Source organism: Phacochoerus africanus, chromosome 5 (genome assembly GCF_016906955.1).
Source record: "Phacochoerus africanus isolate WHEZ1 chromosome 5, ROS_Pafr_v1, whole genome shotgun sequence".
Taxonomy (NCBI): Eukaryota; Metazoa; Chordata; class Mammalia; order Artiodactyla; family Suidae; genus Phacochoerus; species Phacochoerus africanus.
The window spans coordinates 104,347,692-104,374,022 of NC_062548.1; the positions used below are offsets into that span (position 1 = coordinate 104,347,692).

Below are 26,331 nucleotides of genomic sequence, written 5' to 3' on the forward strand. Positions count from 1 at the left end.
TTTTCATAAAGCTCAGGAAACCCACATCCTAAAAGCTCTATGTGGGAATCAGGTAAAAATTGGTTGTTCTCTAAACGTCTGGAGAGTAAAAACGCCAACCTGAAAATGAATTTGCACAAAGGCATAGTGACAGGATGGTGGTGTGGGGAATGGGCCTGGCTGGAAGGATCTTTATATGTGTATTTTTATCATCCATGTGTTGGATGAAGCGGAGAGCTGCCAGATAGCTTCTTTTCGACAGCTTGGAGTTACTGTTGGGAACAGTTCCATGTATGGAAGCGAAAGCCGAAAGGCACAGATAAGCGGAGATCCAGCTATGCAAACCATGTTTAGAGACACTTGAAGGACAAGCATCCCAGGTCCTTTCTTTCTGGTCAATTTGGAGAAGCCATTACCCGGGGTCTTTTTTCACATCCAGCCCACGCGGACTCATCAGCCAGTCTGGACAGAGGTAGGTGCAGGGCCTTTGTGATGACACTTATCCTAAAAGATCATTCGTGAATATTCCTTCCCAAGCTCTCCATGTCCCTGACAGGAAGCTGCCAAATGATATTTTGGAAAAAAAAAAAAAATCCGGACCGGTGACCAAGAAGTGTTTAACAGCTCTACCTTCACAAGACAAGGCAGCTTGGTTACAGAGGGAAAGTGGCAGCATATAATTGCTGGCAAATAGAATCCCTTTGTAGGGGGTCACTTACTGTTTGGATTTTTGTGGGTATGAACCTCCGCCAATATTGCCAATACCTTTGAAATGGGCTCCGGCTTCCCGCGGGTTCCGATACTGTGTATTTTAAGGGAGGGAGGAAGGATTTGCCCTTTTCCTCGCTTGCTTGTCTGAAGCCAGCATAAACTCGCACGCGTGGCTGGTTCTTCCTTAGACATAGGAAGAGCTGCTTGTAAACGACGTTATTATTTTTGGCAACTGAAGTCATTTTTGCAGCGTTTCTCAGCAGATCGGAGGTTGATTACATCCTGTTCAAAGATTCTTGGGTTGTTTTCACAAACATGGGGTCTTGCGCAAGTTGAAATTGCTGAAACCAGCTGTAAGCACTGAACTTTTCTCAGTACCTTTAACATTTTTCTTTCTTTCTTTCTTTTTTGTTAATGACTGGAAACTAAGAAGCTGGAGGGAAAAACTGTGTGATTATAGTTTTGCCATCGGTTATGTTTGGAGAATGACAGATTGGGGTAGAATCATATAAAGCTAAATATCTCCGAGTCCAAAGTAAAAGTATGAATATGAAGACAACAATGTCAGAATCACTATGACTCTAGTCTAGTTTTCAGAATAGTAGTTAACCCAGCCAAGCATATCAGTTATATGTTGAAATGCTACTTCAGCTAATAACCAAATTATCATCAGATCATTAAGTCAGTTCTTCTAAAATTGTTAGCAAAATCTGTGAACTTCTGCAAAACAAAAGAGTCAAGGGAACAAAATTGCAGGTCATATCTACAAAATATGTATGTGTTTTAAATAATGAATTTAAAGAATTTGTACATAAAATAATGAAATTTAAATTCAAAATTTCTCTTGTTGAGAATTATTGCATCTATATTTCAGGTAAGATTTAAACCAACTGTTCATTTAACTGTAAGTTTTTAGTCTTGGATAGAGCATGAGAGGGGGAAAAAAAGAAAAATTGAATGTGATTTTCCCTTCTCTGATGACAAAACATGACATGGAAAATGATTAATAAATAAATGTAAGATAATAAAATTGTTTGTAATACCGACCAAGGAGATGTTTTTTGGATAAATTAGATCTATGGGAATGGGATAGGTGAGATGACTTTAGTTATGTGGTGATTTCTTTCAAACTGTGGATGTTCTATAATACCAAAAAAGCATCAGGGAAAGAAAAAAAATCATTCAGTTTCCATAAAAATACATTATCATCACTAAAGTAATTATAATTCTAAAATTTCACATTTTCATCCAATTACTCCTTTTCATGTCTATCCTATTTACACTGATAGCATGTTAGATTAACACATTAAAACTAACCCTTTTCACATTTCTAAAATAGGCTATTTTATTTCATTGAAAAATAGAAATATTCTGTATTTGCAGGAGAGAAAGAGAGAAAGAATAAACTATGCTTTCTTTTTTTAAACTAACAGAGCTAACTAAGCTGTCATAAGTCTAGCTAAAATGGAACAGACCTACAAAAGGATGGTTTGAAAATACTTAATTAAACACTACATACTAGCCAGCTTTCCAAAAGGAACAGCACAGCAGGAGTTCTGGCAATTTTCAACATGTAAAAGGTTATTATAAATTATGTCACTAGAATTTGTGATCAGATGCAATGCATATATGACATCATCTACTGTTTTCTCGTTTGCTTACTGCCAAGTACATTTCAAATGTGTGCTCCGTGTGAGACATGTCTGTTCCCATTCCTACATTTCTCAGCAAACAAATTTTAAAAGTGTAATATAAGTAATAAAGAATGACTTATTGTTATTTTTATATGTACTATGTCATCTACAGAAAAAAAATGACAGTCAAGCTACTTGCCCTTTTGACTTACTACTTCTTAAGCATTTGGTGATGACTGTACATGTAGAAAATCTCGAGGCGATCATATTTTGAGATGAGAATTGCAAGTGTTGACAGTCTTCTGCGATAAAAAAAAATGATTTGAATGCTCTGTGTTAGAGTTAGCTGATGGAGAAGCAAATTCACAGTGTCTGTGAATGACAGAAAAATTAAAATTTGTCCTAAGAGCATAGAACAGAGATTTGGGGCTTCTGTCTATATGCCAGAGGGACCAGACTGGATAGTTCTTGGGCCTGGTTGATGGTGTTACAATGAGTAGGTGGAACGGATGTTTTAAGGGGCTTTGATGGTGAACAATAGGCCAAAATGTTGGGAGAGAATTTGTAAGACAGTAAGAGTAGATATTTACTTTTCCGGAGACATGGACAATTGTGGCCCACATGAAAGGTCATTAAGTTTCAAGGAAATTGTAACAATAGTTACTCAAAAAAAAAAAAACCTTTAGAACTTCAAATAAAATAAATTTTTCTCTGGTAATTAAAAATTATGGACATTGAGTGGTTCCAGACAAACCACTGGAGATTTTAAGAATTTTAAAAATGGCAGGAGGCATGAGTCGAGTTAACAGTACTCCAGAGAGGCTATATAGTTTCCTCAAGGTCAATCAATGGAAGATGAAGGAATCCAAATCACCTGTTTTTGTTTTTGTTTTGTTTTGTTTTTCTGCTTTTTAGGGCTGCACCTTTGGCTTATGGAAGTTCCAGGATAGGGGTTGAATCAGAGTTATAGCTGCTGGCCACCGCCACAGCCACAGTAACTGGGATCCGAGCCACATCTGTGACCTACACCACAGCTCAGGGCAACACCTGATCCCTAGCCCACTGAGAGAGGCCGTAGATCAAACCCTCATTCTCATGGATACTAGTCAGATTCATTTCTGCTGCACCACAATGGGAACTCCCCAGGTCACCTAGTTTTCTGATCAGAACTGATATGCCCAGGCTACATCTCTTTTAATTTCTTCTTTTTTTTATATTTTTATTTTTTGTCTTTTTAGGCCCACAACCTCAGCATCTGGAAGTTCCCAGTCTAGCGGTCCATTTGGAGCTGTAGCCACCAGCCTACACCACAGCATACTGGAAGTTCCCAGGTTAGGGGTCAAATCAGAGATACAGCTGATAGCCTACACCAGAGCCACAGCAATACCAGATCCAAGCTGCATCTGTGACCTACACCACAGCTCACAGCAATGCTGGGTCCTTAACCCACTGAGAGAGGCCAGGGATCAAACCCGCATCCTCATGGACCCTAGTTGGGTTCATTAACTGCTGAGCCACGAAGGGAACTCCATTTCAACATATTTAAAGAGAAGTTTTCTCTATAATACAGTATTGATATAGATCTATTGGATATTTCTTATCCTCTTAGCCTTGAATCTAGGTGAATGCGGGCCACAATTATTGAAAGGTAAATACATATGTGACATTATGGTTCTTAACTACAGCTGCTAAATGAAATTTTATATTGTGTTAGCAAATTATCAAACAGTCATCTTAAAAAGAGCGTATTAACTTTGGATAGCAACAATATTCTAGGGATTGGGTAAATCATTGCCTTTTTTGCCTTTTGCCTTTCTAAATGTCAAGAACTTTGGAGAGAGTGAATGATTTTTATGGAGAAGATGTATTAATTTATCACATAGCAAAATATATGAAGAAGAAACTAACACTAGCCATAATACTAAGAGGCTATGTAGGGCCACAAAAGACTCCTTCCACTTAAATAGAAGATGAAGTCTGGGCTTTCCGAGCCCTTCAAAAATTATCCTGGGTTGAATGAATGTAGGGATAAAATAAATAACTCCTTTAGATTTATTTAGCTCAGGGTGGGGAGGACTATTCAAGAAATTGGGTAGATGCAGTGATTAGAATTATAATTGCTGAGGGTGGTTAGGGTCCAATAGGCTGCATTTCAGGCCTGGCTCTTGGATATATAAATGGCTGTGTGATTTGGGGCAAGTAACATCATCTTTATAAGTCTCTATTTCCTTCTCTGACAACTGTGGACAACAATAGCCTTATTGAAGGGATTAAGTGGCAAATGCAAATAAAGAATTTAGCATGATGGCCTGTAAGTGGTGGTACCATCTTTGTAAGCAATGTTAAATGGATTTTTCCTAAGAGATTAATTTTTCTGTCACTAGAAGTATTAAACAGAAGAGTGATCACATCTCAAAAGAGTATAGATGAATTCTTAAATGGTTTTCAATTCAGTTTCTAAAATCAACCCACTGCTGACATTGAACATTAGGGAATTATTGATTAAATACTCTTTGATTGGTTGATTGTGAACACTGAGTTCCCCTCTTACTCCAAATCATACCATGGTGAGTCTGGAAACTATCATTTAAGATATCAAAAATAAATAAATATAGATATATAGAGATATATGTGCACCCATGAATATGAAGAGATATACAAAAAGGTATTTCAAAAATGAAGTCATATCTTAGTAGAAGAGAAGAGCACCAGTTAATGAGATATTTCTTAAATCATGTTCTGTGCAAGATCTGTTTTAGGTAGAGATAGAAGAATCCAGTGAATATTTACGCTATTCATAGTAAAGCATTATATTCTAATCGCTAATAATATATACTAGTAATAATAACTCTAGTCTTTTGATCTGTCCAGCAGCTTATCCTCTGGGACATAAGATGCAACTGTACATAAAATAATGTATATGCTATAACTTATGATCTTATTATGCTATTATCAATTTCATTTAAAGAAATATAATTTTAACAAACCATTTCTAAATCTTAACGAACTACACTACTGCTTTAAATTGGATAAATTATTATGAAATAAAAATCCTTTATTTGGTTAGAACCCTGATTTCTAGGTTTAGGCAAATCCACTACATTCCAACTATGTTTCATGATTGTCATGCTGGACCAGTTACCTAATAACTATCTTGACATGTGTTGAACTCTCCTGTTCTCCAAACACACTTATAAGCAAGCCACATATGTTAATTTATAAATTCTTATAATTACCCTACAGTATTGGTGGCCACTTTGCAAAATAAAGAGTGATGTACAGAAAAGTTAAGTAATATGCCCAAGGTCACACAGCAAGTAAATAGAAGAGGTAGAATTTGAAGCCTGTTCTTACACTCTGTCAAATACCACCCACAACTCTTTCCTGGCCTTTTAAAATAGAAACAACTAGATTAATATATGAAAAAATTAATGTACAAAAAGTATATAGTATAGTATCTACGAGAAATGAGAGAAAACCTTGTTATTCTTCTCAGATTATTGTCCGTTTGGCTTTGTTTAATGAGTAAGCTAATCATTCAAAACAGTGTTTCTGAATGTAAACTATATAAGAAATAGAACTGATTGCTCTTCATAGACTAACATTTCCAATTTGTTGACACTTTTCAGAAATAGAGGTTAAATTATATTGTGACTGTATTCCATTCTCTTTCCCTATCATATTACTTATATGTTTCAATAAATATGTGCCAGAATTTTTATACCCTTCCCCTACTCTTTACTGTTACATAGCAAAATGATTTTCATAAAAATGATAAAATGAGATAAAAATCATTTAAATGAAAGTATTGTATTCAGGGACCCATCTTATATATTAAATTGCATTTAAATTCCAATTCAAAATTTAAAATTAAGAACAAGAGCTCTACTTGGCATTCCACTTACATTTTAGATTATGCTTATGAGTATCAGACCTTCAGAAATTAAACATATAATTTTTGCCAATATTGTACAGTTGTGTATTAGTTTTATAAAAGTTATAATGAAATATAATTTCACTATGGCAATACAAATTATACAGAAGTTAACCACTTATTTTTTGCAAAGAAAATATAATGGAAGTTTAGCTCTTTTCTATCCATTTTTACCATGCATGTGCAGAGGAATAGAGGTCAAATCCACCTCTACCTCTCTATTTTTACTCTACTGCATATTCAAGATCATTTGTTATGCTGTTTCCTCAGAGATGATTTTGCTACTATTAATTTAAATATGCTTTTGCCTTAAAGAGATAAATATCTACTGTGATTCGGGGCGGGAATAGGGAAAGCAAATAAAAAGATTAGAAACTTAAAAAATGAGGTTACTGCAGGTCCCATAAATCTATAGGCTCTATTTTTTAAACTATCAATAATCAGCAACCATATCTGCAGCAATAATAACTAATTAACCTAAAGCACATAACTTCCTAAAAAACTAAAACAAAAATATAGTATGCTAAAAACAAGACATCCAAAATTTCATTATAAAGAAACAAAACTTAAGTGACACATATAATTATCTTATGTTCAATACATGTATCCCAAGCCAGGCTCATATCTTTTGGAGAACACAGACTAAATAAATAACTAATATAGAGAATATATGTCCCAAAGCTCATTTTTCCCCTTATTAATCTAGCTAAAACAAAATGTGCCCAATTTACTGGATAATTTTATCTATTTTGCAAGGGAATATATAATAAATATTCATTGACTAGTTTAAGAACCAGATCTCAGAAAGTGCACCAAGGTTGTGACTTTCCAAAACACATCTTCCAAAATGTGATCTGAGAAGGATGTGTTCTTGACCATCTCTGGTGAAAGAAAAGGTCCCATTATCCAAAAACTTCACCTGTGAAATACTATATAAAAATGAATCTCTCTATCAGATATTCAGAGGATACACTTACATGTCACTTGCTCTAAGAAATCCTGCAGAAGGATAACCTGGGTACAACCTTGTTGTTATGCTGGATGATGGTTTAGAATCAAAATGAGGTGTAGCCCATCCACTGCCCTCTTTGACCTTGCAGCATTGCTAGCAGACATCAAACATGCTGACAGAGTCTAAATTAGCCTCAGAGTCAATCTCAGTAGATTGTTGCTGGCAGCCGCCATTAACTGATCATATATTAATACATATGATGAAATTTTGCTATCATCCAATCATGGAAAGATCTCCTGGAAATAGTTAACTTGAAATCAGTTCTTTCTATGAAAGAATTCATTTGACACATGGTTTTAACATGAAGGACAAGCTCTTTAACAGGAATCTATATGAAAAGCATAGAAGGATGCCTAGCTTATCAAATGCCTATTCAAGCTCCTTCTTTAATATCTGCATCTACACACATGCACAGAACTATTCTAAAAGCATAAAGTCTTTTTTTTTTTTTGTCTTTTTGCTATTTCTTTGGGGCCGCTCCCATGGCATATGGAGGTTCCCAGACTAGGGGTCGAATCGGAGCTGTACCCACCGGCCTACGCCAGAGCCACAGCAACGCGGGATCCAAGCCGCGTCTGTGACCTACACCACAGCTCACAGCAATGCTGGATCGTCAACCCACTGAGCAAGGGCAGGGACCGAACCCTCAACCTCATGCTTCCAAGTGGGATTCGTTAACCACTGCGCCACGACGGGAACTCCATAAAGTCTTTTGAATATTGTTTTTGTTGATTTCGGGAGATGATAAATCAAATGTTCTCTTTGGATTTAGCTTCAGCCTATTGTAGAAGGTATGTTTGTGTACTTCTGTATTTGTATGTCTGTGTGCTTTTATTATGGTATTCCCAGAGAACCTAGAATAGAGTTCTCTCAGTATTTCACACCAGTGTAATCATGTGACTCTGTCACTGTATTAGACTCATTGAGTTCCTGGAGCTCCATCAAATACCAGGAGATACAGTGCTGAAGAACAGCCTGGTAGGGCAGAGAATCACAGCAGTTAAGGGTCACAAAGAAGTTTAAGGAGAACAATGATAAAGAGTGAATCAAACAGTGTAGGCCATTGGTGATGGGGGTGGAGGCGACAGCATGTGCAAAAGTCTGGACGAAAAAGGAAAATATGCCACATTAGGGCTGGGAAAAGACAAATAGTTCAGCATTGAAAGAGGTGGCTTTTTGGTTGGGTTGATTTGATTTTTACCGTGTATTGAAGTAGAATATACCTACAGAAACCTGTGGCTGTGCAGTTCAGTGGATTATCATAAATAGAATTCACTCATGTGTCCATGTACCCAGCATCTACATCAAGACACAGAACCATTAAGGGGTTATATTCACCTTGTCTGTTTGCCTTTTCACTTACATGCATTGGCCTAGGATGAACCAAATAGAACTGATCAGAATCCTATTGGGGAATTGATATGGACGCTGGGAGAGGGAAGGGTTTTCATTCTTCCAAGAAGGCCAGCATGAGGGTGATGTCTAGAGATTATGAGCACAATCCCTTTGCGGCATCATGGTAAGAGCTTGATTTAGGATGGAAAATAAAGCAGAGTGGGAAGATAGAAAGAATTCCTTTGATAGTTTGATTCCCTGGCTATAACACTACCTGAAACTGGGACCACCTACTGCATCCACAGAGGATGATATAGTCTTATTGACCTTTGCTCAGGTCCCACCTGTGTAGGAGATGAGATAGGCCACAGGGTTGAAATCACTGCTGGGGTGGACAAGGGCAACTCACAAGGGGCTTGACGAGGAGCAAACCAAAAGGTAAGAGATGTCCATTTCCATTTTGAAGGACTTGTAGGACCACGTCCTTCTTTACCTTGTTTCCCTGTCTTACTGGGAGTCCGTACTAGGTGGTCTATAGAAAGTTCTCTGCTTCTAATTGTCTCTAGATCAATTACAGATTTTCAAAAATGAGGAAGGTAAATTTAATTCATATTTTTTAAAAAGACTGCATTCACATCAAAAGAGAGCACTTGCAGGAGTTCCCATTATGGCCTAACTGGTTAAGGACCCATCATTGTCTCCGTGAGGATGCACATTTGATCTGTGGCCTTGCTCAGTGGGTTAAGGGCCTGGCGTTGCTGCAATCTGTGGCATAGATTGCAGATGTAGCTTGGAATTGGCATTGCCATGGCTGTAACTATAGCTCAGATTTGACCCCTAGCCTGGGAACTTTTATATGCCACAAGTGCAGTCATAAAAACAAAAAGAGAGACAGAGAGAGTGCTTACCAATCAAAACACCTGGAACTGAGGGAAATTAATGAAATTGGAAAATTATTTTAAAATATCAATCTTCTAAAGTGAGAAAGGGTGAGTGAACAGGTTTTTCTTTTTTAAATATTGTGCTAATTCATGCTGAAGAACTGACCATGATAGAAATAGTATATGAAGTGGATATATACATTCCAATGGAGGTACCGTACCAGAGGGCTAATATATTGTGATGTTATAACTCAATACAAACATAAACAAAAAGGATGGCAGGATAAGGAGATAGAGAGAGAAGGAAAAGCGCTTTTTGATAGGATGATCAAATGATATGAAATTTCAGCGGAAAACTAAATGAAGTGAGGAAACAAGTTAGGTGAGTAATTGGGGAGATTTCCAGACAGAGGAAAAAAACTAGCAAGTGTAAAGTACTGAGGTGGGAGTATACTTGATCTGTTCTATGAATAGTAAGAAAACCCAGTGAGGCTGGATAAAAAGTAAGAGAGTGGTAAAAAGTGACATCAGAGATGTTGCTAGAAGCTAATTCATTAGGTCTTTGAATCCCACAGATTTGGAAGATTCAGTTAGGGGACCTTAATTCCAAGAGTGTCAGGTAACCACTGGAGGGTTATGAACTGAGACATGAAATGAACTAATTTACATTGTTCAAACTTAACTCCAGCTGCAGTAGGGAGGATATATTGTAGAAAGGCAAGCAATATATCCATCAATCAATCAAGAAAGCAAACAAGCAGGTGATAATAATTGATATCTTATAAGTGAAGTGTCTAGGTAATTGGTCATCAGAATCAGAACATTTTTGAGAGTAAGAGGGGGAAGAATGAATAATCACACTGGATCAACAGCAGTGAACTGGGAATGTCCCAGGCAAACTGGAACATATGCTCGCCCTAATTAAAGGGCTGTTTTCGCGAATAAATTAGTGCTGAGTAGGTGTTCAATGAAAATCAGCCAAAATCAGTAGCTATCAAACTCTTTCACCAAATACCAGTGAATTGAGTATTAATGGGCTATAAATGAAAAATAATTCTATGAGAGAATAAACTAGGGACTACTTGGTTAAATCCAGGTTAGTGGAGCTTTTGAGAAGCTAATTTGGTTTGGGAGTATCTAAGCACTGCTGATGATATGCCATGTTTCTCAATTGTCTAGAGATTTGATTTTTTTCAAGGAGATAATTAATATCTCGTGATGCCAGCTTTCCATGGAATTCAGTATGGGGAATGATGGTTCAGGACAAAGGTATGGGTCAGGGATGGAGTGGAATGGATGATGGATATGATTCTGAGATTTGACCCAGACATTTTAGTTCAGTTGCTGGGTAGATAACTCAGTGGTCTGAGGAGCATCAGTCTGCAATTTAAAAGCCAGTGTCAGAGTTCCTGTTGTCACTCAGCAGGTGAAGGATGTGGGTTCCATCCCTGGCCTTCCTCAGTGGATTAAGGATCCTGCATTTCTGTGAGCTGTGGTGTAGGTCCCAGACGCAGCTTGGATCCTACGTTGCTGTGGCCACGGCATAGACCAGCCACTGTAGCTCCAATTCATCCCCTATCCTGGGAACTTCCATATGCCACAGGTGTGGCCCTAAAAAGAAAAAAAAAAAAAAAAAGCCAGTGGCGTGCTGATTTAGTGGCTACAAAATAACAAGGTTCTTCTTATCCCCTGCAGATGCAAAAAAGCCTTTTTTTTCATTTTCCATGAAAATCTGGTATTTGCTTGTGGTCTGGAGAGTTAAGTTCATGCCTGGGAATTTTTAGAAGTAGAAGTTTCTTGGTGCCCTTTGCCTTCACCCCCAGTAAGGACGTGAGATCAGAGTCAGGGACAGTGGGCCAGAAAAACAGATTCTGAATTGCCATTGACACAGAGGCTAGAAACATACATGGAAAACTAAAGTATGTAAAAGGATGAAGGCAAGAAGATGAGTTCAAAAACAAAAGAAGTGCCTAACCTTGTCAGATACCAGAGCAGAACATTGTCCTGGGTCCTCAGATGGAGGCCGTTGCTTGCAGCTGATGTTGCAAACACTCTGAAGTGTGTCTCCTGGGTGCGGGTGAGCCAGCAATTTGAATGCTCAGGAACTTTCACCAACTTCTAGACACTGGTTTACAAGTGATCCATAAATTCTTGAAAGGTGCTTAAAGAGTACCTCTAAATTTGCTTTTCTACTTAATATTTCCTTTGGTGGAGTGGGGCGAGGGGGAGGACAGTTACCCCCTATGTTCCTAAAGCTAATAGGAACAATGGTAGTTAACACGTAAAGCAGTTCCTCTGTGCTTTTACATGTATTAACTCATTAACTCCTGACAGTAGCCTTATAAGCTGGATCCTCTTATCATCCTCATTTCCAGGTGAAGAACTAAGTAAATCTGCCCAAGGTCACACAACTCAAAAACAGCAGAGCTAGACAAATCTGGTTCCAGAGTCAATGCTATTATTCACTCCATTATGGGCAAGTTAGTCACAGAAATTAACAGAGAGAGGAAACTTTTTTAATCTAGTAATTCTAGTTCTAGTCCCTATGATGTTATAGAACATCATTCCTATTCCAACTAACACCCTCTGAAGTCTCTGAAAACCAGGAGGTATTACATTTCTCTCAAATTTTATGACTCCAATTTCTTAGTGGGTTCTCTTATGACATGGGTGTGAATTCCTATTTAATTTAATGCCTAAAAACTCATCTTTGAATGTGCACTGCCTTTTTTTCTATTTTGTTATTTATTTAATTGTTGTGAAGAGGAGTTTGAGAGCCACAACTCAGACAAGAAGTTCTTGGCAGGTAATTTTGGGGGTCTCAGGTGCAAGACCTTGTGTCCCATCCTTATTAAATTTTATCTATTAAGATCTTCGTGGATCCTAAATGTCATCCAGCCTGTTTCACTCTCCAACTTTGGTATCTATTGCAAATGTAGTGAGAATAGCTTTTATATCTTCATCTGATACTCTTACAAATTATTTGGCAATAGCCAAAGACAGTGCCATGCAACACATCATTTACTTTCTATCCAGCCCAAGTCAGCAATCATTGAGCACAGTTGTTCAGTAAAGCTTCTACCTTATTATCAGTCAGTACATATTTCTCCACTTGATCCAAAGTTCTTTTTTGCAGTCACATAAAATATCCTGATGAAGGTCTGAAATCATGCACAAACAGCATTTCTCTCTTTGGCTAATTTAAGATCCCTGTATGTACTGTCCACCCATCCTTGTACCTAACTCTCTATTCAACCCATTTCCACAGATCCCCTAACTCAAACTTAATGTTTCAAATTAAACTCATCAAGCTTGCTTCCCACCCCGCTGGTGTTTCTGGTTGATCTAATGCTTTGATTAACCTTAAACCAAGAAGTCAGCTTAGACTCCTTTCCTTAATAACCATCACAACGTATCATCCCCAAGTCCTTTAGTTCATACCCCACCCCCAGTGTCTCTCATAACCACTGCCACTGCACAGTTTATTACATAAGTTATTGCAGTAGCATGCTAAGAGATACCCTTCCCCCCATCTTGAATGCTCTCAACTATCCTCCACTTGGTTGCCAAAGCAATATTGCTAAAACATGATTTTTTTGGACTGCTCGAGTAGCATGCAGAAGTTCTTTCAGGGATAAAACCCATGCTCCAGGAGTGCCCAAGCCACAGCGGTGTCAATGTCGGATCCTTAACTCACTTAGCCACCAGGGAGCTCCTCAAACACAATTTTTGATCTGGAATATGCATATGTAAAATATTTAAATGAATCTTTATAACTTCCAGGATAAAAATCCAAATTCATTGGCATAGTACCAAAGACCTTGGAAATTGTAGCCCTGCCTACATCCCTAAGCTTGTCCCTCTCTTTTTCCCAATAAAGATTCTTTGTTTCAGCTTTACCAGACTACTTTTGATTCCCTGAAAGAATCGAGTTGCTCAGATCTCCATTTTCTCACATGTTCAGTATCTGCTTTCTGCAGTGTTTCTTTTTTCTCTTTTCACTAAGCAAATCCTGCACTTGCATCAAGATTTAATACAAGAACCATTCTGTTATGCTTCTTTCCTCATGGTCCACTTCTGATTTGTATTCTCCCTCTGTGATCCTCCTGCATCCTGTGTACATCTCCATAATATATTGTCAGTGTGTGTTTTTCTGCCTCCTCAATGACTCTAAGCAACTTGGAGAAATGTGCTTATCTTACCCATCTCTATGTGTGAAGGGCTTGGCATACTGTCAGATATACACTGGATGTAGTCCATAAACGTTTATCAAATAACAAAACAAATTAATCAAAATAATTCTCATAAGTTGGAGTATTAGAAGGAAATGTATTCTAAGGAGCTGTGCTTTTCTCATTTCTTCCCCTACCCCAAGCAGAAGGTCTCTCCCTTCCTCATTTAGCTCCAAACTGCTAGGCTCATTTTAGGAATCCTGTTTGTTTGCATTCTAAAGTCTGCCTGACTAACTTATACAGGTTTTTGTAACATTACTCATTCATATGTTGATGAATGAATGGGCTTAGGTGGTTGATTTAACTCCAAAATATATATAGTCTATTTATTGTAAGGCTACCCAACCTCACCAATCTCAAAAATCTATCAACCTCACCAGCTTCAAAGTGAGAGGACTCCAATGGAAGAGAGAGTAATTGAAATATTTCTCTTTTGGATTAATATTATCCTTAATTTTTTAAGCTTCCAATATTCATAAATATTGTTAGATTTTTTTTAAAGAAAGCACAGATTTATCTGGTTATAAAGGTAAAAACAACACATAGTGGTAGGGAGAAGCTTCCATTAGCATTTTTAGCAACATTATCCAGATCTTAATCCAACTGTTTAAAATATTTGTCATAAGCAGTATTTTCTGTATTCAGATAGTTCCAAAATCCTTTTGTGTAATACTTTGAAAAATGGATTTTAATCAGCCCAAATCAGACACAACTTAGGTTGTGCCTCAGTTTGTATCTGGAAACTCATCTCAGTTTTCCAATGTGCACATGAGATACATCAAGTGTTCCTAGTCACATAATCTGTTTATTTAGAGCAATGTGTGTATCCCATTCAGAAAACATCCAAAAATTTAGAAAGCACCTAAAGTTTGAGTTAAGCTTTGTATTCTTCCATTTATTACAGCGTTTCCTGCCAGTGAGGAGAAAAAAATGATAATGAGTAAGGGGTGAGTGCTTCAGAATGGCTGGAAGAGTTTTTCCCAGAGCTCTTCAAATGTACCCCTGAGTGGGTCTGCTTTTTTTTAATTGTTAATTTAATTTAATTTAATTTTCTCTTTCTAGGGCCACACTCACCACATATGTTAAATTCCCAGGCTAGGGGTTCAATAGGAGCTGTGACTGCCAGTCTATACCACAGCTACAGCAATGCCAGATTCTTAACTCAATAAGCGAGGCCATGGATCGAACCTGAGTCCTCATGGACACTAGTTGGGTTCATAACCCGCTAAACCATGATGGGGACTCCATAAAAAAGATAAATGATACTGTTTGAGAACCAAAGAATTTCTAACATCTAACTCCTAAAGACTCACTGACAGTCCCTTATGACAAAGGTCAACCCTATCAATAAAGGAGGTGAAGTTTTAAAGAGACACCAGTTTCAATGCTTGGAGATTCAAAGGAAAACTACTACATTCAAATTTATGTGTCCTGGTTCCAAGTTCCAGTTCTGTCACAAAGCAAATAATTAGCACGTTGCTAGTCTTCTTCACACCTCCATTTCCTCTATGTGATGAAGAAGTTGGACTTAATAACCAATGGAATCCCTTCTTGCTGTAAAGTTCATGGTCAAAAGTTGCATGAGACAATGGAGTAATAGACTTGTACCAAGGATCTCATTGTACATTTTTTTAATCCGCTGATACATCTGCAATTTGCTTCTACACCCACTCTTTGTTCTAGATATTGCTTATCATTTTTACATAAATTGTCCTAGTCTTTGTCATCTGATGAAAAAATGAGGAGGCATAATTGGAAAAGAGATAAAAACATGCTTGAAGAGTTTGTCCTGTACTTGGACCCTTCTCTTTTCTCCTACACATTTCATATAGGATATATTATTCATCAGAAGATACTTTGCTTTCAGATGCAAAGAGAATAATAATACAAATTATAATTACAACTATCATTTTTGAGCTACTATATTCTAGGCTGACAAGCCAGAATTTAAACTTATGTCTCCACCATGTCTTATGACTCGGATAATCGCCATTCAAAATTGTATTTTTTTTATTTCATGGTCAGGAAACTGTACCTATGAATTATCATAAAATTGTTTATCAACTGATAGATAACTTATCAACTTCATCTATCTTCACTTTATCATGGTGCTTATGTTAAAGGTAAACAGAGTACAAAGTTGACAAATTAGGTATCAAACCTCATCTCCCAGCAGTATGACTTGTCACTTAAGTTTTAGCTTCAGTTCTTCATTTGAAATGAAAGATAGTGATATAGACTTCACTGGTTTTGGAGGGGGAGGGATCACCAAATGAGAAAATGGGTGAAAAAAAACACAAAATCTTGATATATAATAAATAGTTCCTCTTAATTTTTCCCCTTGTATTTATCTCTGTATTTTTCTTAGAAAATACAACCAAAGTCATCAGACAGAAAGGCAAAAGCTCTTACCTCTGATCCCAGCTCTGCCAATAACTGACACAAATTGCATTTATGAGTGAATGACATAAACTTACCTGAACAGCAGCCAAAGGAAAGATGAAACTAAGAAATCTCTAGGTCCCATTTACATATTTAAAATTTATTAATCTCAAAAGCAATTCCTCATATTTGTGTTTCCTCTTTAGAACCTGGGGTTTATTTTTAGTGTATGAACTAAAAATATTTTTCAAAAGAGCTATTGGATTGAGGACAAAAATGTCCAGGTACCTAAAAGAAATCACAAGTAAAATGAATGGATCAGCAAAGGGCAGTGGGACAGCGAGCCCTGTCAGGTCTGTGTGTTGGAATTTGGGCCAAATGGTTCCGATATTTGATGGTAGTGACTGCAGAGGCCTGCAGAGGGGAGAAGGCACTCACACACACACTTGAGTGGACAAGATCTGATCTAACATTTCTCAAGGCTGCAAAAAGTATCAATTTTTTTTTTTATGTTAAGAGAAAAAGGAGGAAGTGCATTCTTCTTTCCTCTGAAGAAAGGGTAAAACCCATTACAGATACAGAATATAGCTCCTGCCGCTACAGAATATAGCTCCTGCTGCTTGTCCATTCATATAAATAATATGGGAAAGCTCTCTGCACTATGATGGCGAGAGACCTGGGGTCTCGATGAAGTTCTCAACTCTCCCGTTCCCTGTGATCTTGGTAAATTATTTTCATTTTCTAGATCTAATCTTCTTCAATGATAAAACAAGAGCTGGATAATTACCAAAGGCCTCCGCAAGGGTTAAATTTTATGCACAGGGGAAATACAGATATTATGTAATATTATCCTTTCTTATATGGAGAGAACCTCCTTTGTGTTAGTTTGTCTTTGGGACTTACAAACGCAGAATATAAATTCTATATTTTATCATTGGGATTTTTATTTTCACATTCTTATATTGAAGAACCATAGATTTGGTAGGAAATATAGGGTTTTCAAGTCCAGATTTGAGAAAATATTGCTTACCAACTCCTCCTTGTTCCTGACTTGTAAATATCCTTTACAAGTATGATATCTAGTATGATATGTTTCTCTATAACAGGATTAGCATCTGTGTTCATATGTTCCAACTAGTTAGCAGCCAACATAAAGCTTTGCTTTGCTTTATACAGGAGTTTTTGCTTGTTTTCACTGATGTTACTAATACTTTGTTTCAATATCTTTGCTGAACTTACATCACAAGTCTTTCATTTTGAGTTTTATTCTTAGACATCCCTAGTTATCTGAATAGAGAGTTGTGAATCCATGACTCCTTCCCATTCTCAACAAATCATCTCAAAATATTACCATATTATATGCAATTTCACACTTTCAGCATGTACACAGAATTTTTCATTTATCAAAGTTTCATTAAGATAAAAGATACTCATCTTTGTTTCCTCAACACTTACTGGAATGCTAGGTATCTAAGAAGTTCTAATCAGTCTTGAATAAATTAATATATTTGTATGTATAAATAGTAGCTCAGTTTTGCATTCCATGTACAAATGGAAGATTTAGAAAAACAAACAATTACAGGATATAAAAGGAATAAATGAAGATCTAAAAACTACGCAACAAAATTATCCTGTGCTTATTGCCTTCTGAAATACTGGTTTCTATTTAGAATCCAAATCAATAATCAAAGGTTAAAAGAATAACAAGAAACATCTCTCCATGCTTTCCAATGAGCCACATATTTCAAAGTCAAGCACATTGCATCTGCCCTCATAAATAATAAACATGCTGAGTGATTGATGATGTTTAAATGATGCATATTTACTTAGATATGAGTAAAATATTCACACTTTGGCTAGTTTGTGGTGGAAGAAAAACTTATACATATTTAATGTCATCAAAATTCTCATGAATGTGTCTTGATAGGCCAGGAAAAAATAGATTTTTGTGTTTGCTTTTAACACACATTTAATGGCACAAATGCTAGAATTGTATCATCATGTTGCCCTTTCCCAGCCTCTGGCAGCCACCATTCTACTTTTTTTTTTTTTTAATCTCCAATTTCTCCCTCTATGCAACATCTGGTAACCACCATTCTACCCTGTGTAACTCTGAATTCAGCTTTTCTGTTTGTTTTCAGTCTAGTTAAGAAATAATGGACACACATGACTGTATAAATTCAAGGCTTATAGCATGATGGTTCGATTTACATATATTGTGAAATAATTACCACAATAGTCAGACTCAACTAGCTTCCATCATCTCATACAGACACAATAAAAAGAAAAGAACAAAGAAAAGAAAAAAAAAAGAACTTTTCTCCTTGTGATAACTCAGGATTTACTGTCTCAGTAACTTTCCTATATGTCATATATCAGGGCTAACTATAGTCATCATATTGTGCATTGCCTCCCTAGTGCTTATTTACCTTATAACTGAAAGTCTGTACCTTCTGACCACCTTCCTCCAATTCCCCTTCCTTGCTCTTTCTGCCTCCAGTAACCACTGGTCTAATAATCTCTTTTTCTATGAGTTTGGTACTTTTTGTTTGATTTGGGTTTGCTTTTGGTTTTGTTGTTGTTGTTGTTGTTGTTGTTGTTGTTGTTGTTGTTGTTGTTTTAGATTCTGCCTGTGAGGAGATCATACAGAATCTCTATGTCTGTGTCTAGCTTATTTCACCTGGCTTAATGTCCTCCAGCTTCAAGTCCATGTCATTACAGAGGAGTTCTGAAGGTGGATGGTGGTGATGGTTGCACAATAATATGAATATCCTCAATACCACCAAACTAACTACACATCTCAAACTGGTTAAGACAGTACGTTTTATGTTAACATGTGTTTTGCCACAATACATGGATTTAAAAAAAAATTAAAGAAATGATCATCATGTGAGGGAAGTTACCTCACTTCATATTGGGCTATAAAATCTGAGGAGTGCGTTTTATTCATTTTTATTTATTTATTTTTTTAGGTCCTCACCCATGGCACATGGAAATTCCCAGGCTAGGGGTCGAATCAGAGCTATGGCTGCTGGCCTACACCACAGCCATAGCAATGCCAGCTCTGAGCTGCATCTGTGACCTATAGCACAGCTCACAGCAATCCCGGATCCTTAACCCACTGAGGCAGACCAGGGATCAAACCAGCATCCTCATGGATGCTATTCGGGTTCATTGCCACTGAGCCACAGTGGAACACCCTGAGGACTGTCTTTTTAATAAGGTGATACCGTATTAACTTCTTGGAGATTTGGGTTTGGGGGGGGGTGGGTGGCTAAAGTTCAGGAATTGTTCCCTTTAGAGAATCCTGCTGACCCATGTTCTTCTGATCCTTTTCCTGCCCAGAGACCAACCCCACAGGAAGGTTGTTCAGAAGTCATGTAATGGATCTTGTTAGAGCAGAAGCCTAAAAGTTAAGTGCTGTGTCTGTCTCAAGGAAGAGAACTGGTCTGTCTGTTCTTCCTCCCTCAAGCTTTTTTATATCCCCTCTCCTTCTTCAACCAAAGTGTTCTAATCCCACAGTGAAACTGAGTCTCTCCCCTACTTCCCCTTCCAACAATATGCCACAGTCTTCTTCCCACCAGAGTTGAAACGGCTGCTCTGGCATCTTAAAGGAGTAACACCAAATGTCAGAAAAACAAGAAGAGAGTGTTAAGGTTGATCAGAAGGCCAGAGTCATGGCCTTGGCAAGAAAAGTTGCTCCTATGTTCTTTGCCTTGGACCCCAGCTTAAGAGGACCCCATTTCCTATCCTCCACCTGGTCTATATGTCATGTTCACCTTAACACAAATACTTCTGTGTATATATTTCTCACTTGCTTATAAAATGTAATCCCATTTAAACACAGCAAAATTTGAGGTACATTATACCTTTGTTTTACAGATGGTGAAACTGAACAGACAGACCTGATTTCTAATTCAGTTTCTGTTGTAAGTTATGAGCATTGGGTCACCATAGGCTGTGCTCTTTAGTACTCTAAGCCTCCATGTTCTGTCTGTATAACAGGAGCCTGATAACTGCTTCTGCAGCAGCTATAGATGTTTGCAAAGCACTTAATCCTATGCCTGACACAGAGTAAGCATCCAATCAATGACAGTTATTGTCATTAGAGTATTATTGTTACTGTAATTATGGTTATCTTGTAGGATTCTAACACAGATCTTTTACTTCCAAAGCCAAGATTCTTTGCTCTGTCACACAGCCATGGTCTCGTACAGCAATGTAATCTCCTCCCCACCCCCAGCCCACACTGCCACAGATGGAAAGTTCAATCACAGAGCACTGTGTGTCCTCTCCCCACTACTCCTGAAATACTAATAACAAAGAGATACTCTGTGAAGATATTAAAGATTTCTAAGACATGAGCATAGTCCTGAAAAATCTCAGTCAGGTTAAGAAATCAAATGCTATGTCATACTAAGATGACACAAGGAAAGAACTCCTGTGAACATAAGTCACCTTTACAAGTAAAGATGATTTGGGTTGGGAAGAAGACCAAATATGAATGAGGAAATGAATGGCTTAGTGCAAAAAAACTTGACTTTGCTTTTCCTCCCCATTCACTTCACACTCTCCCTATCCCGGCCTTTGGTCACTTTACTTTCTTTCTTTTTTTTGTCTTTTCTAGGGCAGCATGGCATATGGAAGTTCCCAGGCTAGGGGTCTAACCGGAGCTACAGCTGCCGGCCTACAGCACAGCCACAGCAACTTGGGATCTGAGCTGCAGCTGCAATCTACACCACAGCTCACTGCAACACCAGATCCTTAACCCACTGAGTGAGGCCAGGGATCGAACCTGAAACCTCATGGTTCCTAGTCGGATTCGTTAACCACTGAGCCACGACAGGAACTCCCTGGTCACTTTACTTAAGAAAAAAAAAAAAAATAAAGGTTGATTTTGTTCGGAAGTACACTGTCAGATGATGAGACTTCCCTTTCGACAGTTAAAAGGGAACATGCTTAATCTTTCCATGTTCTGAACATACAAAAAGAGAGAGAAGAAACAACTTGAGAGTGAGCAGTTTGGAAATCCCGTTTCAAGAGAATTTACCTGCCCATCTATGAAATGAGATGTAAGAGTTAATCCTAAGAACTTTTTAATGACCTGAATCTCCTCACAGCAAATCCCTGTCATTTACAGTCTTTCACTGGCTCTCTGCGTGCTTGGGGGAGACAGGAGAGGAGGGATATGGGTTAAAAAAAGCCTTCTCTTCCTTTCAGTCTATTTCTGTCCCCAGAAGGTGTCCCCCTTGTGGTAACAGCAAAGGCTAGTCTGGCATTTCATCTATCTTGTGATATTTCACACATGTACAAAGACCTTTCATTTTCTGTCTATCCACCTTTAATAGCTCTTGCTTCTAAAAGCGTAAGCATTGATTCAAAGACTCATTCCTATCTGAAAGTTAATGCTAAACTCAAAGCCAGATAGGCAGTCAGCTGGCTTTAAACTTTTTAACCTTAGTTCTTATTTTTGTTATTTTTAAATTATCCTTCCTTGGGACTGGCTGTATTGTTTTTCCATGAAGCAGTATCAGAAATTAAAATGGTGTTATCTGTCCATTAATAGTTTACCTACTGGAGCATGAAAAAGTGCTTAAGCACAAGTGTCTGTTTCAATCCAAGGGCTGACCATTAAGTTTTCTCAATTACGCAACCCAGCTCTGCCTTTTTAGCAGCGATGGGGAAACCAGTCTGAGTTAGCAAGCACAGCAATGGGCTTCTTTCTTTTCTGCTCTCCTGTTCTCAGATTCAGATTAAACACTCAAGTAGTGAGCATTGGCAGTCTCACTTCTTTTTAAGGTTAACATCTCAATCGAACTGCTGGTTCTCTATTTTGCATAGAAAGTAGAAATTAACTTTTTTTCCTCTGTCTACTGTGTCAACATATCCAGTTATGGTCTCCGAAACTCCAAGAATAGTCAAGTTTTATCTGCTACTATATAGTCAAGTAAAATAAAAGGTTATTAAGAGCTCTTAGAGTTCCCCCCACAGCACAGTGGATTAAGAATCCCCAGCTGCAGTGGCTCAATGGCTTAGGTGGCTGCCTAGGTGCAGGTTCAATCCCAGGCTCAGAGTAGTGGGTTAAAGGATCTGGCATTGCCGCAGCCATGGCATAGGTCACAGCTGTGGCTCGGATTCAGTCTCTGGCCTGGAACTTCCCTATGCTCTGGGTGTGGCCATAATAATAATAAAAATAAGTAAATAAATAAAGAGAGAAATGTGAGTTCCTCTCAGTCAGCTGTCTTGTACAACTAATTTCTGAGATACTTAGGAAAAATGTATGAATCTAAAGTGTTGCAAACTGTCAGATATAAGGAGAGAATCTGAGTAGTGGTAAATCAGCATTTAGTACTACGGATTTCTGTGTCTTACATATTTTGTCTCTAATAACACTTCTTCAAGGAATCCTGACAGCATGTGATTTTCACAATTGACAACTCAATAGCTTGGCATACTCCCTACACTAAATACATGTTGTTGATTGAATAATTTTAAAAAATAAAGTGGATGTTTCAACAATACTTGTTTTATTTACACCACCTTCTCAAAAACAATTAATGCAACTTCCATTGAAGATTATACTGTGTACAATAGACTAGGATGCCACCAATAAGAAACCTCAGTAATATGATGTTCTTAGACATATCTTCCCATTTTCTACATATTACCTATAACTTTTAATCATTAATATGTTATCATCTGTTTTCCAAAAATATGATAATTTTAGAGAATCAAACATAGAATGGCTCACATATAAAACGCATTATGAACCATGGGAATTATTTGTTAGGAATAAAGATATATCTTATTGTCTAATGATAGAATTAGGTTTCATGGGACATGATTTAATTAAGCATCCATATACAGAGAAATGTTGAAATAAATTCCACCACATATGATTCTCAGACTGAAGCAGAAGATAATCAGTACTCTCTTTCACAGTCTACACCATTTCTCTTGAATCATGATTGTATTTTTCTAGAAGACTTTGTTTGAATAAATTTGTTGGCCATTTGTTCAAAATATCTAGCATAAACAGTTTCACTGTTTTGTATCACCAGCCTGTCAAGGTGGAGAAGGTGGAGCCTTCTCAAATCAATCCAAAGCAATGGTTAATTGGCTCACCATCACTGACATTTGTGAAGGGAAATAGATTGATAAAATATAATTGTGCCTCCACCAATTATCAGGCTACTCATTTTTTTTCTCTGGAAGTGGGCACAATCTAACGAAAATTGTAAGTTTATCATGCCCTGTTATCTTAGAACAAACTGCCAGTGACTTAGTATTGAATCATAAGATCCCTTGAAGGTCATATGAGGCAAAATTCCCACTGTTCAAAACACTACATTGACCTTCTAGGGAACACTGCCTTTATTTTGGGCATCACATTTTTGAAGAGTTTGTAAAATATAAATGACCAGTAAGGCAAAACATTATTTAAGAACATTTTTCAATGATTTTTGTTTTTTTCATTATAGTTGGTTTACAGTGTCATTTAAGAACTTTAGTTAACAGGTGAAGGAGCCATGGATGTTTATTTGATTGAGAAGGCATAAGAGCTTCCTTCCAATACAGAAAAATCCATTATACAAAAGTTGAGGGGCGTTCCCATCATGGCTCAGTGGTTAAGGAATCTGACTAGTATCCAAGAGGATGAGGGTTCGATCCCTGGCCTTGCTCAGTGGGTTAAGGATCCAGTGTTGCCATGAGCTGTGGTGTAGTTTGCAGACATGGCTCAGATCTGGCACGTTGCTGTGGCTCTGGCATAGGCCGGCATCTACAGCTCCGATTAGACCCCTAGCCTGGAAACCTCCATATGCCAAGGGAGCAGCCCAAGAAATGGCAAAAAGACAAAATAAATAAATAAATAAATAAATAAATCAGTTTTTTTTAGAGTGATTGAAAGTGTTCAAAGAATTTCAGACAACTAATTCCGAGATGCAAACTGAAGAAAATGCTTTTTCACAAAAAAAAAAAAAAAAGTGGAGAGTTCCCACTGTGGTACAGTAGGATCTGTGCCATCTCTGCTGTGCCAGGACATGGGTTCAATCCATGGCCCAGCACAGGGGATTGAAGGATCCAGCTTTGCCCAGGAACTCCATAGGCCACAGGGTGGCCAAAAAAGAAAAAGAAAATTTTTTAAAAATGTGGACTATATAGAGTTCCCTTGTGGTGCAGTGGGTTAAATGTCCCGCATCATCACTGCGGTGGCTCATGTCACTGCAGTGGTGCAGGGTTCCATCCCTGGCTCGGGAACTACCACAAGCTGTGGGCATGGCCAAAAAAAAAAAAAAAAATGTGGGCTATATAATTTTTAAGAGCACTCCCTAGTCAAATAATTTAGATTAAATGGCAAATAGCAAGTTATCAAAGGAATGTAAAATTCAGAAGATATATTCAGCTTCACACATAAGAGGTGAAAACAGATGCTTATTGATGAATCAAGTAAAATTATTCTTAAAGGACTTGAACTATGCAATTGGCAATCTCAGATGAGATAACAAAATAGGTTAGCCAAAAAGAAAATGAGCCCAAATCAACTATGGCTTGTCTATAATTTGCACAGTTCAGGAAAGCACAAAACAAATTCTCTGTTATTTGTTGACTTCGTTCATTCATGCAGTCATTTACTGGGCACCTCATATAGACCAAGCAATATGCTAGGTGTACTACCTTGTGTACCTAACTATGCTAGATTTGGGAAGACCAGAGTGAACTTCCTCTGCCTTTGATGAGTGTACACTGCAATGCAGAACTAGATATTAAACACAAATTTTATAATTTTCACTCACCATTATATTTCTAGAAGTTAAGTATATGTAGTGGGTACCCTACTTCTAGATGATCAGGGTAATTTTTTTTAAGGATATGACATTGAGCTGAGTGAAGAGAAAATAGACATTGAATTTTAAAGTGCTTATAGAATAAATATAACAGTTGTATACGGACAAAGTGAAAAATGTGTAGATATAAACAACAAAAAAGTATGCAATACCCTGTAAAGACACATTCAATATGTAAATAATATTTGTAACAGTCATATGCTATTCATACTATGTCATCATCACATATCAGCTAGTTTCCAATAAAGAAATTATCAAGTATGTTGCTTATGGTAAGCATACATGTCCTGTGTGCACTTGGCAAAATTTGGATGGCATATTAGTGAAACATTCTTAAAGATCCCTTCCACCTCTGAAACTATGATATCTATGTGACAACCAAAAATCAAGTGATTAGGAGAAATACGGAAAATGTTTGAATCACTAACATTAAAATTACAAATAATAATTGATATAGTACTGAGGTATGTTTAGATTGACCAAGTAACAGGATTTCAATAAGTAATTATTGAGCAATTGATTTTTTTCTCTAATGCTTGAATTGCTTAAGTTAGAAGAAACAGATTTTTCTCTTTTCTGAAAGATAGTGCTTTGTTGGTTTAATTAATTATTAACCCCCTAAGGTAATTGTTTTACAATGTGGCTGGCTACTTTTTCATGATTAATATTGGTTCTCCAACAATGAATTGGTTGATTTTGTTCTTATGATCAAACATCTGCTCCTTCCTTTTCTACTACTTCCTCTTATCCTATGAATGTGATTTGCTTCACGCTCCCCACCAATTTCCTTCATATCTCAGGTCTTTGCCTTTGCATTACATCCACTAACTGTGCCATTTGTATGAGTGACTTATTTATCATATATTCATTCAACAAATACTGAATGCCTGACATTCTCAGATTATATATGAAATTTTCTACCACGCGTGGCAAAATAATGCCATATTACAATGCCTTCTATCTTTTGCTAGAAATCCAAGCACTGATGGATTACTTTTCATTAAGATGGTTTTCCAGGGGATCTCCTTGAAGTGGTAATTATTCTAGAGAGAGCAACAGTTTTAGGCACAAATAAGAGAGTTAAAAAATTTTAATTTAAACTAATTAAAATGTTAATTTAAATTCAGTTTTTTAAAAAAAAACATGTGTTTACAGTGTATTTTCATTCGATGGGAGAAATCAGAGCAAAATGACAATGATCCCTGAGATGAAGAGGGAAAGATGATTAAGGTGAGGAAAAATATATCACCTGCTCAATTGTTAGCTTACCATCCCCTGATATTTAAAATTAACTGATCATTTATACAACCAGGGCTTCAGGGAATGATCATAAAATAGCATTGTCTTTCCTCCTTCTGTTCTTGTGAACCTAGATACAATCTTGG

The 26,331-nt window shown here is 37.2% G+C and overlaps 1 protein-coding gene across 2 annotated transcripts in view; it reads left to right on the forward strand.

Moving 5' to 3' along the window:
• The first annotated feature begins 286 nt into the window (after positions 1 to 286).
• The window catches only part of SLC8A1 (solute carrier family 8 member A1), a 420,023-nt gene continuing 393,978 nt past the window's right edge, over positions 287 to 26,331 (forward strand). For both annotated transcript variants that reach the window (XM_047782209.1, XM_047782211.1), the window contains exon 1: positions 287 to 451. The gene's annotated coding sequence lies outside the window, so the exon portion shown is untranslated. The remainder of the gene's footprint in view (positions 452 to 26,331) is intronic.